Raw genomic sequence first — 17,442 nt, 5'->3', positions numbered from 1 at the left:
CCCTTCCTCTCCCCCTACCCCTCACCCCAACCTCCCTCCCCGCTCCCTTCCCATCTCCCTCCCACTCCCCCTTCCTACACTCTTCCTACGCCTCCTCCCCCTCTTGTCCTCCCCCTTCTTCTTCCTTTCCCTCCCTCTATTCCCTCCTCCATACCTGGTGACTCCTCGCTTCTTCTCGCCCCCTTGGCACCTACCACATCTTCCTCCCACTCTACCCTCCCCTTCCCATTTCCTCCTCCATTTCCTCCTCCCTCTAGTCAATCCCCTCTCCCCCCCTCTCCCTCCTCCCCTCTCCCCATCCCCCCCCCCGCTCCTTCTTGCCCACTCCCCCCTTTCTCTCACCCCTTCCTCAGCCCTCTTAGCCTCCCTTTCCATCCACCTCCACCACACTACTGTACGTATCCTCATCACATTGGTTTTCCCTATCTACCCTCCCTATTTAATAGTCTTCCTCAACTTTAGAGTCGCAAACGATGCTTAGTACAAGACCTATATTGTTTATATCATAAATTTGGACAGGGAGTAAGAGAATATGGACAGGGTACCGAGAGAGCTAATGAGATTTCACATAACTCTGAGTATCTAAATGTATTTACATACACTGCCTTTGACCGTATTACGATGTTATTTGGTGATGATGTTATTCGGCTGTACGTTATTCTGTTGTATGCCAATATCACAATATCACTCTACTGTGTATACCATGATAGACTATGCAATGACTTTGGTTATGATTATGTTTGTTTGTATCTCCTAAAAATCAATAAAAAATTTTTCAATGGAAAAAAAAAAAAAAGAAAACTCAGAGAGATCCTGTTTTGTATTTCACTTTGGCTTACTCTCAAAGAAAATGTAATATAAAAAAATATTGAAAGTTAAAAACACACAACTTGCTGGACCCTAAGCAGCATGGCTTTACTAAATTCAGATTATTTCAGACTGATTTGACTGAATTAAAAATAATTGTGCGTGTGCATAAATGTGAACTCGTAATTTACCTACTATGAGTGATAAAGTGCAAATAATGACATTGTGCAATCTAGGTGCAATCATGTCCAATAAGTAAATAGAATAAAATATCCATGAATATGATACACAAACAAAATATACAATGGATGGTACTTAACGCCTCATAGGCTGTCTAAAATCTATCCCTCTTCCAGTGCATTGTGTTGGAGACGGTGCAATAAGGTAGGAACACTGTATCATATCCTTTGGTATTGCACCTTTATTTAACCCTTTTGGAAGGAAGTGGAGGTTTTGCTTGGAGTTTTTCTGGGCACGACCTTCTCTATCTGGCCAGCTTTGGCACTTTTGAACTGGAGAATAGATCTGATCCCTCCGAAGTACCAGACTACAGTACTCCATATCTTGTTTGCTGCTAGATTGACCATCACTCACTATTGTAAATCACCTGAATCACCAAAAACTTCAGGATCTTACTTCACAGGAAAACACACAATGTCATTTTGAGAAGTTACTAGCTGTTAAAGATCATAGAATGCCTATCTTTAGCAAACAATGGATTCACTGGTTAAAGCATCCTAACGCCACTCCTGGTCTCAAGCCCAATTAGCCTGCTTTGATTTACCACCAAAGAGTATTCCCTTTACTTTACCTTTCATATATTCTCTGTTAGTGTCACAAATAACATCTTGTAAAACTATGTACAGTGGGTACGGAAAGTATTCAGACCCCCTTAAATTTTTCACTCTTTGTTATATTGCAGCCATTTGCTAAAATCATTTAAGTTCATTCTTCTTCCTCATGAATGTACACATAGCACCCCATACTGACAGAAAAACACAGAATTGTTGACATTGTTGCAGATTTATTAAAAAAGAAAAAGTGAAATATCACATGGTCCTAAGTATTCAGACCCTTTGCTCAGTATTTAGTAGAAGCCCCCTTTTGATCTAATACAGCCAGGAGTCTTTTTGGGAAAGATGCAACAAGTCTTTCACACCTGGATTTGGGGATCCTCTGCCATTACTCCTTGCAGATCCTCTCCAGTTCTGTCAGGTTGGATGGTAAACGTTGGTGGACAGCCAATTTTTAGGTCTCTCCAGAGATGCTCAATTGGGTTTAAGTCAGGGCTCTGGCTGGGCCATTCAAGAACAGTCACGGAGTTGTTGTGAAGCCACTCCTTCGTTATTTTAGCTGTGTGCTTAGGGTCATTGTCTTGTTGGAAGGTAAACCTTCGGCCCAGTCTGAGGTCCAGAGCACTCTGGAGAAGGTTTTTGTCCAGGATATCCCTGTACTTGGCCGCATTCATCTTTTCCTCGATTGCAACCAGTCGTCCTGTCCCTGAAGCTGAAAAACACCCCCACAGCATGATGCTGCCACCACCATGCTTCACTGTTGGAACTGTATTGGACAGGTGATGAGCAGTGCCTGGTTTTCTCCACACATACCGCTTAGAATTAAGGCCAAAAAGTTCTATTTTGGTCTCATCAGACCAGGGAATCTTATTTCTCACCCTCTTGGAGTCCTTCAGGTGTTTTTTAGCAAACTCCATGCAGGCTTTCATTTGTCTTACACTGAGGAGAGGCTTCCGTCGGGCCACTCTGCCATAAAGCCCCGACTGGTGGAGGGCTGCAGTGATGGTTGACTTTCTACAACTTTCTCCCATCTCCTGACTGCATCTCTGGAGCTCAGCCACAGTGATCTTTGGGTTCTTCTTTACCTCTCTCACCAAGGCTCTTCTCCCCCGATAGCTCAGTTTGGCCGGACGGCCAGCTCTAGGAAGGGTTCTGGTCATCCCAAACGTCTTCCATTTGAGGATTATGGAGGCCACTGTGCTCTTAGGAACCTTAAGTACAGCAGAAATCTTTTTGTAACCTTGGCCAGATCTGTGCCTTGCCACAATTCTGTCTCTGAGCTCTTCAGGCAGTTCCTTTGACCTCATGATTCTCATTTGCTCTGACATGCATTGTGATCTGGAAGGTCTTATATAGACAGGTGTGTGGCTTTCCTAATCAAGTCCAATCAGTATAATCAAACACAGCTGGACTCAAATGAAGGTGTAGAACCATCTCAAGGATGATCAGAAGAAATGGAAAGCACCTGAGTTAAATATATGAGTGTCACAGCAAAGGGTCTGAATACTTAGGACCATGTGATATTTCAGTTTTTCTTTTTTAATAAATCTGCAACAATGTCAACAATTCTGTGTTTTTCTGTCAGTATGGGGTGCTATGTGTACATTCATGAGGAAGAAGAATGAACTTAAATGATTTTAGCAAATGGCTGCAATATAACAAAGAGTGAAAAATTTAAGGGGGTCTGAATACTTTCCGTACCCACTGTACATGTCAGTCTAATATATGGTGGTCCGGGGATGTTTAGCTGTCGGAGGGTCTACCCCCCCCAACTGGACACAGTGTGTACCCATTTGGGGTGGTCAGGGGGGTTGGGGGTGGCCCTATTAGAGAACGGCCATCTTATACGTATTAATGCTATTCGCATATTTGGATTGCTTAATGCTGTAATGGCTTATCTACATGGGCATGAAGTTAGATTGCATTACTGCACCTATGTACTACTGGCCAGAATATCAATGTTTTATGAGTTTGCTTTCCTCTGTTATTATTATGATTTTATTTCCTTGTTTCTTACTATTTGAAATAATCTTAATAAAAACTATTCAACAAGAATATGATATACAATCTTGTGCGAATATGAAATCTAGTCCATGAAAAATCTTAAAGCCTTTCGACATAAAATTCACAGTCCAATACTCTTCTTCTGGTAAGTACTGTCTCTAAATCTCCACGGCGGCCATATATTTGCACCCAGTGACATCACCAGGAAGCAACTTCTCACGAAACGTGTACAGATAATACATCCAGTTTTGATAACATCACTTCTGGTATGCCATTTCTGGCATTTAGAATGCATGCCGGCTCTAGGAGCTAGAGGAGCGATGGCGCTCCTATTCACCTACTCAGGCTTTATAACTCAGTGCCGGTTTGTGGGCACATTTGAATGTAAGCACAATCTGTATGGTTTTAATGGAATGACGATACTGCACTATATAGCACCTTTCTTTCCTTTGGTTCTCTGGATAGTGATTGCTCTGTGGAAGAATAACTGCGCAAAGTGGCAGTGGTGTGATATAATAACATTTTTTTCTTTATCTAAAAACGTTTATTGAAAGTGTTTCAGCACAAAATATACAATGCATAATAAGACTTCCATACATCGTATATATAGTTTTGTTATATAAATATGAAAATATGAATCCAAAAAAAAGGTTCTCTTCTTCTTTTAGAAAAACCAACTGTAATATCATCAGTAATAACAAAATATTTAAGTATATCAATGTCAATAGAACTCAGTAATGGACAATCGGTGTATTGAGGTAAAGGTTAATGCTAAGATATAGTATTAGGGATTGATTGGAGGTGCATCAATTTGTGAAGCTTTGTATGTGAGCAAAGGGTTCCACTTAAGGTCATATATGTGTTTGGTGTTAGTAATGGAATGTTGTAGATACTCCATAGATATAATAACATTTGACACAAGAATTAAAGAGCACCTTGTGGAAAATAGCCAAAATACATATTGACCTTCTTTATGTGAATAAAAGTTTCCATCCTGTCTGGTGAGTGCGCATTGGTGGAAGGTCTCACTGGGTGCAAATATATGCTGGTGGTGGAGATTCAGATACACTTCTTACCAGAAGAAGGGTATTGGACTGTGAATTATATGTGGAGTTTATAAATCAGAGTGACATTATCAAGAAGCAGGCTCTACGTGTTTCGTCACAGGCTGCTTCCTGATGGGGTCATTCTAAAGAAATGTGTGGAGATGGTATTGATAATGTCACTTCACTTCATGCGGCACAACATACAATAAATTTCCTGTTTCTTGGCTATTTGTCACACAACCTTGTGTGCTCTTTCAATCAGACAAACCTTTTTCAGGCTTATCTGTACTGCTAGACTAGTCCTTTCAGCTAGACCTCCAGTTTGAATTTTGCTTTCTGTCTATTCAGGCACAGACAGGTCTGGCACACCTTCCTGGTGTGACTGTCTCACGTGTGCCACAAAAGCACTGCCCTACAAGAGGCCTCTGAGCTCAGAGGATGTCCCGATTTGATGATGAAACACGTAGGGACTTCCTGAGACATTGTTTTAGAATGCATGCTGGAGGGAACAACAACATTTACTGCTGTTTACAAGAGGTCTCATATGTAAGTGGATTGGCTCTTTCTTTTAAGTATATTATAAACATTAGTACACTATGAAAGTCTCTCCCCTGACCTGTTATGAATCTTTAATTGCTAAATGAGGAAATAATGTAACACCAGCGTGGAATAGAATACTTATGAGGGATCTACCAAGTGCGATACTCCTTGTCTTGGAGTTATTTGTCTTTCTTGTTTATTCAAGAAGTAAGTTTGATCTGGTGAGTGTGGTGTGAGGTTTTTGGGCACACTGGAATGAAGACATTTGGATTGATGCTATCTATCACCATTAATGTCTATGGAGTGACTTTGGGCACTATCACTATTTGGACTTCATACAGTGTATTTTTTCCACAATAAATAAGAATTATTATACACAGTATTGTTTTACTTGTTTTTTTTTTTTTTTTTGTTAGTGTTGATTATTGCAAGTGTATTATAAGTGCTGTTTTCTCTCATTGAGGGTCAAGTTTCATTAAGTGCTCTAAATTTTTACATACTGCAGATTATTGAAAAGAATGAATACTTATTTCACATAAGCCTGTCAGGTTTATTGTTCTTTTATTAAAAAAAAAAAAATGTAAAGCATCAAAAGATGCAAGCCTTACAAATAACTGGAAAAATTACTGCAAACAACCAGACACATAATGAACACATGCTAAGCAATAAGATCAAATCAGCTGTTGAGAAACAGGAAAAGCAATGAAATGTTACAAAATAAATAAAACATACATTCAGAAAAGAGCTAATAATAACAAAGGCATAAAGGAAAAATGAAAAGAAAATGCGCTACAAATCCTCCTGGAATTTTTTTTAATACATTTAAAACTGGGACAATCATAAAAAGATAAAATATTACTGAAGAGTAGTAGTAAAACTATTATTATTATAGTAAAATGTAGAACAGCTGTAAAAAAAAGTATCAGAAAGAAAATATTGAACACATTAAAACAGCAATTAAAAAGTACAAATGTATTATGAACATCAAACAGAAAACAGTTCTAATATAGAATTTGTATAGCCAAATTATTCTCGATGCTTTGTTAAGTCTGCTATATATCTTAAAGTACAGACAGGCATGATCCTTATTGCTTTTAATTATCTATACACAACTATCATCTCCTGAGGTCTTGTACAAAGTTAGTTTTATAAACTTTAAGTTAGTATTATATGATTAATTCCTTTTTCTCCACCCCACCCCTGAATCCTGAAAGCCTAAGTCTAAGGTTTCAAAGAGAGACAACATTGTTTGAAAGGAAGTAACCACTTTACTAATGTGCTCAGTAAAAAAAAAAAAGAAAAAAAAAGCTGGAGATCTATGAGGTTTAGTTTTTGGACCATCTTTTTAGTGAATTTCTTCTAACAGAATAAGATCTCGATGACTGGTGGACAGTTAATATTGTACCTCGCCATAAGAAGGGTAGTAAGGAAGACGCTTGCCTGTGAGTTTTATATCTGTGGTAATATAATTATTGAAACTTCTTCTAAAAGAAACATCAATGATCTCTTAAAACATACAACCTGTTTGGCACCATGCGTCATGTTTGATGGCAATACTCCAAAGTATCCAAATTTTGAATAGGAGTAGACACAAGAATTAAAGAGCACCCTGTGGAAAACAGCCAAAATGCATATTGGCCTTCTTTATGTGAATAAAAGGGTCCATCCTGTCTGGTGAGTGCACATTGGTGGAAGGTCTCACTGGGTGCAAATATATGCTGGTGGTGGAGATTTAGATACACTTCTTACCAGAAGAAGGGTATTGAACTGTGAAAGTTATGTGGAGTTTATAAATCAGAGTGGAAGCAGCCTCTACGTGTTTCATCACAGGCTGCTTCCTTATGATGTCATTCTAAAGAAATGTGTGGAGAAAGTCTTGATAATGTCACTTCACTTTATGCAGCACAACATACAATACATTTCCTGTCTCTTGGCTATTTGTCACACAACCTTGTGTGCTCTTTCAACCAGACAAACCTTTTTCAGGCTTAGCCGTACTGCTAGACTAGTTCTTTCAGCTAGATCTCCAGTTTGAATTTTGCTTTCTGTCTATTCAGGCACAGACAGGTCTGGACACACCTTCCTGGTGTGACTGTCTCACGTGTGCCCCAAAAGCACTGCCCTACAAGAGACCTCTGAGTTCAGCCACATTAATTTCTGGGTCAAATATGCCTGTCCTGAATTAGGATTCTATTTAATTATTTGTTCCTGGCTGTCAGGCACACCCTTTCCTTGCAAAAACTCTGTCAGGGCTTACCTTGGTTGGAGTCTGTAGCGCAGAGATGTACGCTCACCCTTGCAGATATCCACAGTCCAAGGTGACCAGGTAAGGAAGCCATCTGGGCTGTAAATCTGTGCACGGGGGCTTAGCAGGAAAGGTGCTCCAAATAGCAGTACTGGCAGGAATACAAATGGAAGGGAAGTCCAGGAATAACTTTAGTCAATGGATGTCACGAGTTAGGATAAGGATCAGGAGATGGGAGGAAGATAAGGTCGCAGGATCAACACGGAGCGGAGGTAAGGACAGAAGCTGGAGTCAGTCTGGAAAACACGCTCAGGAGACAAGAACACAGGAACTAATGCCCCATACACACATGCAGATTATCTGCAGACTTTTGTCTGCAGACTTACCAAAACCATATAATATGAGGTCAAACCTAAACACTTTCAATTTGTATGCAATCCGGCAGGCCCTTGCACTACATAGAAAAGGTAAGTCTGCAGACAAAAGTCTGCAGATAATCTGCACGTGTGCACGGGGCATAAGTCTGTCAACCAGGAACAATGAACTGACACTGCTCTCAGGGAGAGGCAGTGTTTTATACCTTGCTTAAACGAGCAATTAGCTTCAGGTGGACAATGAGAGACAGGAGCATACTCAGGTAAAATCCAGCCCCCCAGTGCTGAAGGCAATATCAGATAAACAAGACTGGATCCATATGAGCTGAAGTGTGACTCAGAGGCAGGACAGCAGGACATAACATCAAAGCACCCAGATTCAAATCCCCTGCTAGGCACTCAGCGGCGGCCACACCTGGCCGTCTGTATGGCGCGGCGAGAATCGTGACACACTCTGCATCAATAAAACAATGTTTGCTTTGCAAATTAAGCACTTGGAGCTGCTGATTTTAACTGGTTCTTTCTTAAACAACACAGAGGCAACTCCCCCCAAGGAACTCCCCTTCTAAGGGAAGACAATACCTCCAGGGCTCCAGGCTATTTATCAACTCCCTAGCCACCATCTGGGCACACCTCCCAGGGATTGGCTAGACCCTGATCAATATTCAGGCTGGTTATCTGAATTCTCCCTCTCTAAGCTCTAGAAACGTTTTCTAGAGGCAAGGGGAAGCAATCAAAATCTTAGCCCGTGAAACCCTGAACGGGCCAGACCAAATAATCACTGCTCCCTTGATTACAGAAGGAGCCAAAAACTAAGTTTACCTAGCAACCTGTCACATACCTGGATGAGACAGAGCTGAGGAGAGGGCTTTCTCTTACACCTCCTGTCCTGTTTCTCCTGAAGGTGGTGACAGGATATAACAGGACACTGAGTGGCACACAGTGGCATGGGTGCTTGGTTGGAGAACCAGGACAGAGGGTATTTACAGCAGGTGCTAAGCACCAGCCAGGCTTGTGGCCCGGCAGATAGGGATATATGAGCAAAACAGCAGGCAGACTGGTGGACTGGCAGGTGCAGGTACACAGCAACAGGTGCAGGACAGCAGGCAGCAACCAAGCTGGTGAGCAGGCCGATGCTGGGTCATGGGTGGTCAGGCAGGCAGAAGTCAGTAACAGCCAAGCAGCAGAGGTACAGAATCGGATCCAGAGAAGAGTCAGGATTAAGCCAGGATCGGTATCAGGCGAGCAGTGAAGTCACCGGAGTGGTAGGCAAATGTCAGAGTCAGGTCACAAGCCGGGTCAACAATAAGGTATTAGGAACAAACCAAACAGGCCGAGTATAAACAGGAACAAGCACAGGATCAGGTCACAGATGATAGAAGCTGATGACCAGTCAGCAATCTTTGAGTCTATGGAGCCAGTTTAAATAGGCAAGAGGGCGCCAAGTATTCACGTACGCTTATGCTAATGCACATGCGCACATGGGCAGATACGTTAGTGAGTTAATGCACATCTAGTTGTCACTCGAGAATTCCTATTAGCAAGTGCACATCTTCATGCACGTCTTTGTGCACAACTGTGCATACGATTTCCCTGACATAACCTAACTAGGTGGGTGCTACACAAACATTCCCATGCATGTGTTTCTTACATAGAACATAAATTTATGTCTATGGATAACAGTAGACACTAATATTTAACTGTTCTTAGGGATATACAATATCGCAAAGATAGGGAAGGTAAAAAAGGGGGAGGGGTATGCCTGTATATCGAGAACAATGCGCAAGTGAATATGAAGGACGTTATCACTAATGGAGCTAAGGTGGAATCCTTATAGGTGGAGCTTCAAAGGGAAAGTACTATTGGGAAAGTAATATTGAGCGTATGCTATAGGCCCCCCAACCAGAGGGAGGAGGGGGAGGCGGACCTCCTATCACAGCTTGAAATGGCAGCAAGCACATACTTGCCAACTGTCCCTTTTTTCCTGGGACAGTCCCTGCAAATAGGAGCCTGTCCCAGGTAATTTACATTGTCCCTGGAAGCACCTGTTAATCGGGCTGCCCGTAAATGTTACGCAGAAGTAGTGCAGCTGAATAGGAGACTTATTCCAACTCTGTTACTGTGGCCTTAAGTTTGAAATTCCCTTTTTAATTTCCTATAATTCTCTATATTGAGTAGACTCTATAATCTGATAAATAGGCGAGATTAATTATGCAGAGTGGGCAGAGCTTCAGGGAAGTGGGTGTGGTAAGTAATTGATAGCTGCGCTGCAAAGTGTCCCTGGAAATTGTTTTTAAATGTTGGCAACTATGGCAAGGATGGGAAATGTCCTTATAATGGGGGAATTTAATTATCCAGATATAGACTGGGCAGAAGGAACCACGCATTCATCTAAGGCTCGCCACTTCCTAAATGTTATGCTGGACAACTTCATGGGTCAGATGTTGAAAGCACCAACGAGAAACAATGCTGTACTAGACCTACTGATTACTAACAATACAGACCTGATCGCAGATGTAGAAATACGGGGCAAATTAGGAAACGGTGATCATAGGTCTATTCATTTCAGTATAAACCACAGAAAAAGGAAAAACAAGGGTAATACAAGGACACTTAATTTCAAAAGAGCCAACTTCCATAAACTGCGCTCTTTGCTAGATGATATTAAATGAGGATAGAATCATAGGAACAAAGAACACTGAAGAAAAATGGGACTGCTTTAAGAACATACCAAATAAAGCTATTGACCAGTGCATTCCAACAGGGAATAAGTTTAAAAGAGCTAAAATAGACCCTGGGTGGCTAAACTCCAATTGTTAAAATGCATATAAAAACAAAAGAAAAGGCCTTAAAAAATTTAAGGCTGAGGGGTCATTGGCAGGATTCCAACTTTACAAAGAATGCAATAAGAAATGTAAAAGTGCGGACAAGGCGGGTAAGATAGAAAACAAAAGGCACATAGCGGAATAGAGTAAAAAATAACCCCAAGAAATTCTTTAAGTATATAAATAGTAAGAAAGTGAGGCCAGAACATATTGGCCCAATAAAGGATCATGAAGAGAATCTGGCTATAAAGGACAGAGAGAAGGCAAAGGTTCTGAATAAGTTCTTCTTCTCAGTCTTCACAAAAGAAACGGGGGGGTGGGTACAGTAACCTAGCCTGTAATGTCAATGTTAATGACACATCACAGGAAGCATCCTCATGGTTAACAGAAGACCGACTCAGAACTAGACTTGAAAAACTTAACATAAATAAGACACCCAAGGGTCCTTAAGGAGCTCAGCCAGGTGATAGCCAGACCATTGTTCCTAATTTTTATGGACAGTCTACTGACGGGAATGGTGCCAGCTGATAGAGAAAAGCCAACATGGCACCAATAGTTAAAAAAGGGCCGAGATATATCCCTGGGAACGACATGCCGGTTAGCCTAACATCAATAGTCTGCAAGTTATTGGAGGGGATGATAAGGGATTATATACAAGATTTTAGTAATAAAAACAATATCATTAGCAGTAATCAGCATGGATTAATGAAGAATCATTCTTGCCAGACCAATCTATTAACCTTCTATAAAGAAGTGAGCTGCCATCTAGATAAAGGAAGGCCTGTGGATGTATCTGGACTTTCTGGGTGTATCTGGACGTTGCAAAGGTATTTGATACAGTTTCTAACAAACGTTTACTGTAAAAACGAAGGTATGTAGGTATGGACCATAGCCTGAGTACCTGGATTGAAAACTGGCTCCAGGGGCAAGTCCAGAGGGTGGGGTTAAATGGTGAGTACTCGGAATGGTCTGGTGTGAAAAGTGGGTCCCCCAAGGATCTGTCCTGGGACCAATCCTGTTTAATTTATTCATAAACAATCTAGAGGAGGGGATAAACAGCCCAATCTCAGCATCTACATGGCAAATGGGGTTTAATGTTGGAAAATGTAGGGTAATGCACTTGGGTGCAAGAAATACGAATGCAAGTTACTCGCTAGGGGAGAACCTCTGGGGGAATCTAAGATGGAAAAGGACCTGGGGGTCCTAGTAGACGACAAGCTTTGCGATGGCATGCAATGCCAAGCTGCTGCAAGCAAAGCCAACAGAATATTGACATGTATAAAAAGGGGATTCACTCCAGAGATAAAATGATAATTCTCCCACTCTACAAGACTCTGATCTGGCTGCATCTGGAGTATGCCATCCAGTTCTGGGCACCGGTCCTCAGGAAGGATGTGGTGGAACTGGAGAGAGTCCAGAGAAGGGCAATAAAGCTAATAAAGGGAATGGAGGACTTCAGCTATGAGGAAAGTTTACAAGCATTGAACTTATTATCTCTGGAGAGGAGACGCTTGAGAGGGGATATGATATCAATGAACAAATACCTTACTGGTGACCCTAGCATAGGGAACAAACTATTTAGCGAAAGGGAATATAAAAAGACACACGGCCATTTACTAAAATTAGAAGAGAATCGGTTTAACCTTAAACTGCGTAAAGTGTTCTTTACTGTCAGAGCGGTAAGGATGTGGAATTCTCTTCCACAAGCAGTGGTATTAGCAGGGAGCATTGATAGCTTCAAAAAATTATTAGATGGGCACCTTAAAGACCACAACATACAGGGATATACAATGTATGGTTAACAGCAAACACACACACACATCATAGGTTGAACTGGATGGACTGATGTCTTTTTTCAACCTCACAAACTATGTAAATATGTAACCCCTATGGGGCAGCGGATGTCAGCGGAGACATCTCCACTGACACCCGCTGCTATCTGATCCGATCCTGTCCATGAAATCCGGACGGATGGAAACCCTATTTTCCATCCGTCTGGAGGATCGGATAGGATTGGATGAAAACGGACAGGCGGTCCATTTTCATCCGATCTCCCATAGAGGAGAGCGGGAATCTGCAGCTCCGTCTCATCGCAGAGAGCGGAGACAAAGCTGTCATCCGCCTGCTCAGTGGAGATCGTCGGATTGATCCCCGCTGAGGAAAACTGAGTTTGCTGGGTGGAAAGCCCATGTGGAAGGACCACAAGACTATAATAAATGTGCTCAGGTTAGATTCAAGTATTGAATTCCCTGGAAGCTAGTTGTTATCAGGATGGTGTGTAGTAAGGTGTCATTGGTTAGAAGCTCACAGCTTATCTTTTTTTTATGTTATTTGCATTATGAACATTTTTAACAGAAGATTGGGAAGAGCTGCATGTTGCTTCACTATGAGAAAAAAAAAAAAGAAAAGGATGATAATAAATAATGATAGGACAGCAGTGGATAAAAAGAAAAACACTTCAGAGAGTGCAAGAGATCAGCGTGTGTAGCAGAATACTAAGACACATGGGGGGTTAGGGATCAATCTTCCCACTATAGAAATGGGCCAGAGAGATTCTAACAGGATTACCAAGAAATATCATTTCAGTTTTCATAAACAAGGTGCAGATTGTGGGTTGGGATGTTGACACAATTCTTCTGCTTTTTTAGACTGTCATACAGTCCACTATTGTATTTCGAAAAAGTCTTTAGTAAATGGCTTGTTTGGAAAATCATCTTATATCTAAAATAACAGCTTTATGGACAAAAACATCAGAAAACACGAGCGTGCTTTGAGGCGGTTTCGTTTTTAATGGCAGGCTCGGGAAATGTATTTCTGGAATGCTGCTGCCATCTACAGTGAATATTTGTTCGCAGACAGCTATGGTTATTCCATAAGCTAAAGAACAATATAGAAAATCTTTACCAACTCTGCAACCAAACAAAACAAATCTGATCTGAACTTAAAATTTGCTCATGTAAAAAATGACTTCCTGCACAGCTTAGGCTCCGATCACATCTAGGCGTTTTTGGGAGCGATTTTCTGCTCTAAGCCTCAGCTGTAAAAACGCCCAACAAGACAAATCCTATTAATTTCAATGGTGACTGTTCACATCTGAGCGTTCTGTCACCTTAACCACTTGCCGACGGCCGCACAACTATATACGGCGGTGGTCAGCCACTCCTGGGCAAAGTGACGTATGGGTATGTCACTCGAACCACGAGCCTGTAGGGGGCGAGCGCGCAACGCCGGCGGCGCACTCCCGCCCCCCCCCCTCGTTCCCTGACATCCCTGCGCAAGTGACCGGCGGCTCCGATGTCCGATGTCCGCCGGCCACTCGCGATCTCCCGCAGGAGAGGGAGAAAGGCAGACGGCTAATGTAAACAAAAGTATAAAAAAAAAAAAACAAATCGCAGATCGCCGCCATTACTAGTTAAAAAAAAAAAAAAAAAACAATAAAAATGACATTAATCTTTCCCGTAGTTAGTAAATGCAATAACTTTTGGGTAAACCAATCAAAATACGTTTATTGCGATTTTTTTTTACCAAAAATATGTAGCAGAAAACAAATTGGCCTAAAATGTTAAAAAATTTAGATTTTTACATTTTTTTTGAGAATTTCATATAAAAAAACGTAAAACATATTGTTATTGAACAGAGTCTTACTGTCATCATACAATTTTATCACTCTGCTCTACTATAAATATTAAATGTTTGCAAACACATGGTCAGGGCCGCTGTTAGGGGGGGGGGACCACCAGTCCCCCTGTAGGGGGCCCGGGAACACAGGGGGGCCCCCAACAGCATTGGGAATCGGTGCAGTCGGACAGAGGGGCAATTACAGAAGTAAGCCCTGTGCGGCTCTCTGTAGCAGCTAAAAGTCAGTTTTTCCCCTCCTGCCAGCTTTCAGCTGCTGCAGGGAGAGACACAGACACAGGGCATCATTCTCCGACACGAATCACCCTCCCTGTTCTGGCTGCTCCTGATTCCCCCCCCACCCGTGTGCCCCCTTTTCACTGTGCCCCTCCCCCCCTTCCTCCTGCAGTGCTGTCCTGTAAAAAAAATAACAAACTGTAAAAAAATAAAATAAATAAACAATTAACCATTGTAATAAAAAAAAATGTAAAATAAAATAATTGTAAGCATTTTTGACTTTTAAAAAATGTAAAAAAACAATTAAAAGGGGCTAATTCCCACAGGTTTTCTGTTATGTTTGTGTCCGCTAATAATGATTTTAGTTGCAGGTGCCTACCTTTTATTATCTACTTGAGGTACTGAAGGTTTTACCCCCTTCATGACCAGGCCATTTTTTGCTATTTGGCACTACGCTACTTTAACTGGTAATTGCGTGGTCATGCAATACTTTATTCAAATTACATTTATATATATTTTTTTTACACAAATAGAGCAGCTTTATTTTGGTGGTATTTGATCACCACTGGGTTGTTTTATATTTTGCGCTATAAAAAAAAAAAAAGCATCTGGAAACGAATATATATTTTTTGTAATTTCTGTTTATTTTTTATACTACCAATGGCGGTGATCAGCGACTTTAAATGGGACTGCTATAGTGCGATAGTGCGGCGGCCTAACTAACTGACACTAACTGATGCTGACATCACCAGTGACACTAATACAATGATCAGTGGTAATAATATACACTGTCACTGTACAAATTACACTGGGAAAGGAACAACAACTAGGGGCAATTAGGGGTTAACTGTGTGCCTAACGATGTGTACTGTGTGTAATACAAAATGGTCGTCGCATCTCCTCCACGTATCGGCGTGCGTCACCGTGAGCACCAACCAACGCGTTTCATCATCAGCAGATGTCGTCTAGGGGTTATATACTGTGTTTCCCATACCTGTGGGATCCCTGTGAAAGCTGGAATAAATTGAAGTTGACACTGCTACTCCAATGGTCTCCACCTACTGCTGTGATGAGCGGCTCTTCGTGCCATGCCGAGCTGCTCTTCCTGCCATGCCGAGCGGCTCTTCATTCCTTGCTAAGGGGCTCTTCATTCCTTGCTGAGCAGCTTTTGGTGCTGTGATGAGCGGCTCTTCCTGCAGTGATGAGTGGCTCTTTGCGCCACGCTGAGGGGCTCTTCGTGCCGTGATGAGCGGCACTTCTGCTGTATTGTGAGCATAGAAGTTTGAAATCTCAGCATGGACACCATTCAGGGAATGCTTTGCATTCACAAAATGAATGCAAAGCGTTCTCAAATTGGACAATAAGAGAACTCTTTGCATTTAAAGCATTCTCTGAATTGGGTCCATGCTGAGAACCCCCCCCCTCGTGTCCACTGGACATGGCTGATGACAGATCACTGTACCAGGCCGGCCCACTGCCAGTACCATGTGATCGCTGTGGCCAACCACAGCAAATCACATGACAGTTGTACACAATGAAAGGCGTTGTTACATGCCTTTCATTATGTAATATTGTGATGAGCTCTGTGATTGGTCACAGTCATCACATGGTACAGACAGGGCCAATCACAGCCCATCCGTACCATGTGATTAGATGTGGCCAATCACAGCTCTTTACAATAGTAAACACTGAATGAGTAGTTTTCTTTCAGAAAAAAAAATGGTTGCTTATAATTGTAAAATGCATAGCTATAAGAAATCATAGTATGTAAAAAAAAAAAAAAAATCCTAAACACCTCTCCAGCGTAGTACAGTGTTACTGTGGTAACAATGTATTGCTCTGGTCACTGTATTTTATATACTGTCACAAGTCATTGTTCCAGAGCACAGCCACAATAGTTTATGATAACGCTGTATTGCACTGGTGACCATATGTAAAAAATTGCAAAATAAAACATTTTCATAATTTCTTTATTTTGCAAAAAATTGGAAAAAAAACTACAACTTTAAAAAACTCTTCATGCCTCTTACTAAATGGACTTTCAAAAATGGGTAATTTGGAGGGTATTTGCACTGTTTTAGCATTTTGGGGCCTCAAGAAATGAAAGCCGTCAGTACATCAGGATTGATCAATTTTCAGATATACTGTATACTATAGTTTGTGGACTCTATAACTTTCCTACACACTAAATAATATATACTGATGTGGGTTATTTTCACCAAAGAAATATAACAGTATACATGTTGGCCTAAATTTATGAAGAATAATTTCATAACAGAAACAAAGAAAAACTGTTTTTTTGAAATAGCACTGAAAGAAAGCTCTATTTGTGTGAAAAAAATTATAAAAATCTCATATGGGTACAGTATTGCATGACCGTGCAATTGTCATTCAGGGCAGAAAGGGGGTAAAAGTGTCCGATATTGAAGTGATTAACATGGGTTTGAAATAAGCAGAGTAAAGAAGATAAATAAAAAAAGTTAATTAACTGCCATCAATTTTCTTTTAAGTGTCGCTAAACCCACATCATAAAAAACTATTATGAAATGGTGTATTACATGCTGTTCATCCTCACCTGGAGAATAGTTTTCTGGATTCTGCAAAAAACCTGGTTGACCCTGCTGTTCTCTATTTCCCCCCTTCTGTCAAAGGCCCCAATTCAGCTAGGGATTTTGCAGAGCAATGTTGGCAAATCTGCACATGCTCAGTTTTCAGTGAGTTTCTATGCTGAGCAGTTCCTCCCCATCACATCTGAGCAGCCCATGTGACTATAGAGTCCCACATGTGGGTATATACACAGTGGTAAATGCAAACCGACCTTTCTCCTCCATGTGAACTAACCAGCTAAACACAATGGGGGTGTGATATTGCACCTAAATGGGGAGGGTGCAGCCGTACTGGGTGAGAGTAATGCCAAAAATTTGTAGGGGCTTTTAAACTAGGTGATGGGGGGGA

Source organism: Pelophylax lessonae (assembly GCF_965119305.1).
Source record: "Pelophylax lessonae genome assembly, chromosome: 4".
Lineage (NCBI taxonomy): Eukaryota > Metazoa > Chordata > Amphibia > Anura > Ranidae > Pelophylax > Pelophylax lessonae.
This window is presented reverse-complemented; position numbering follows the sequence as displayed.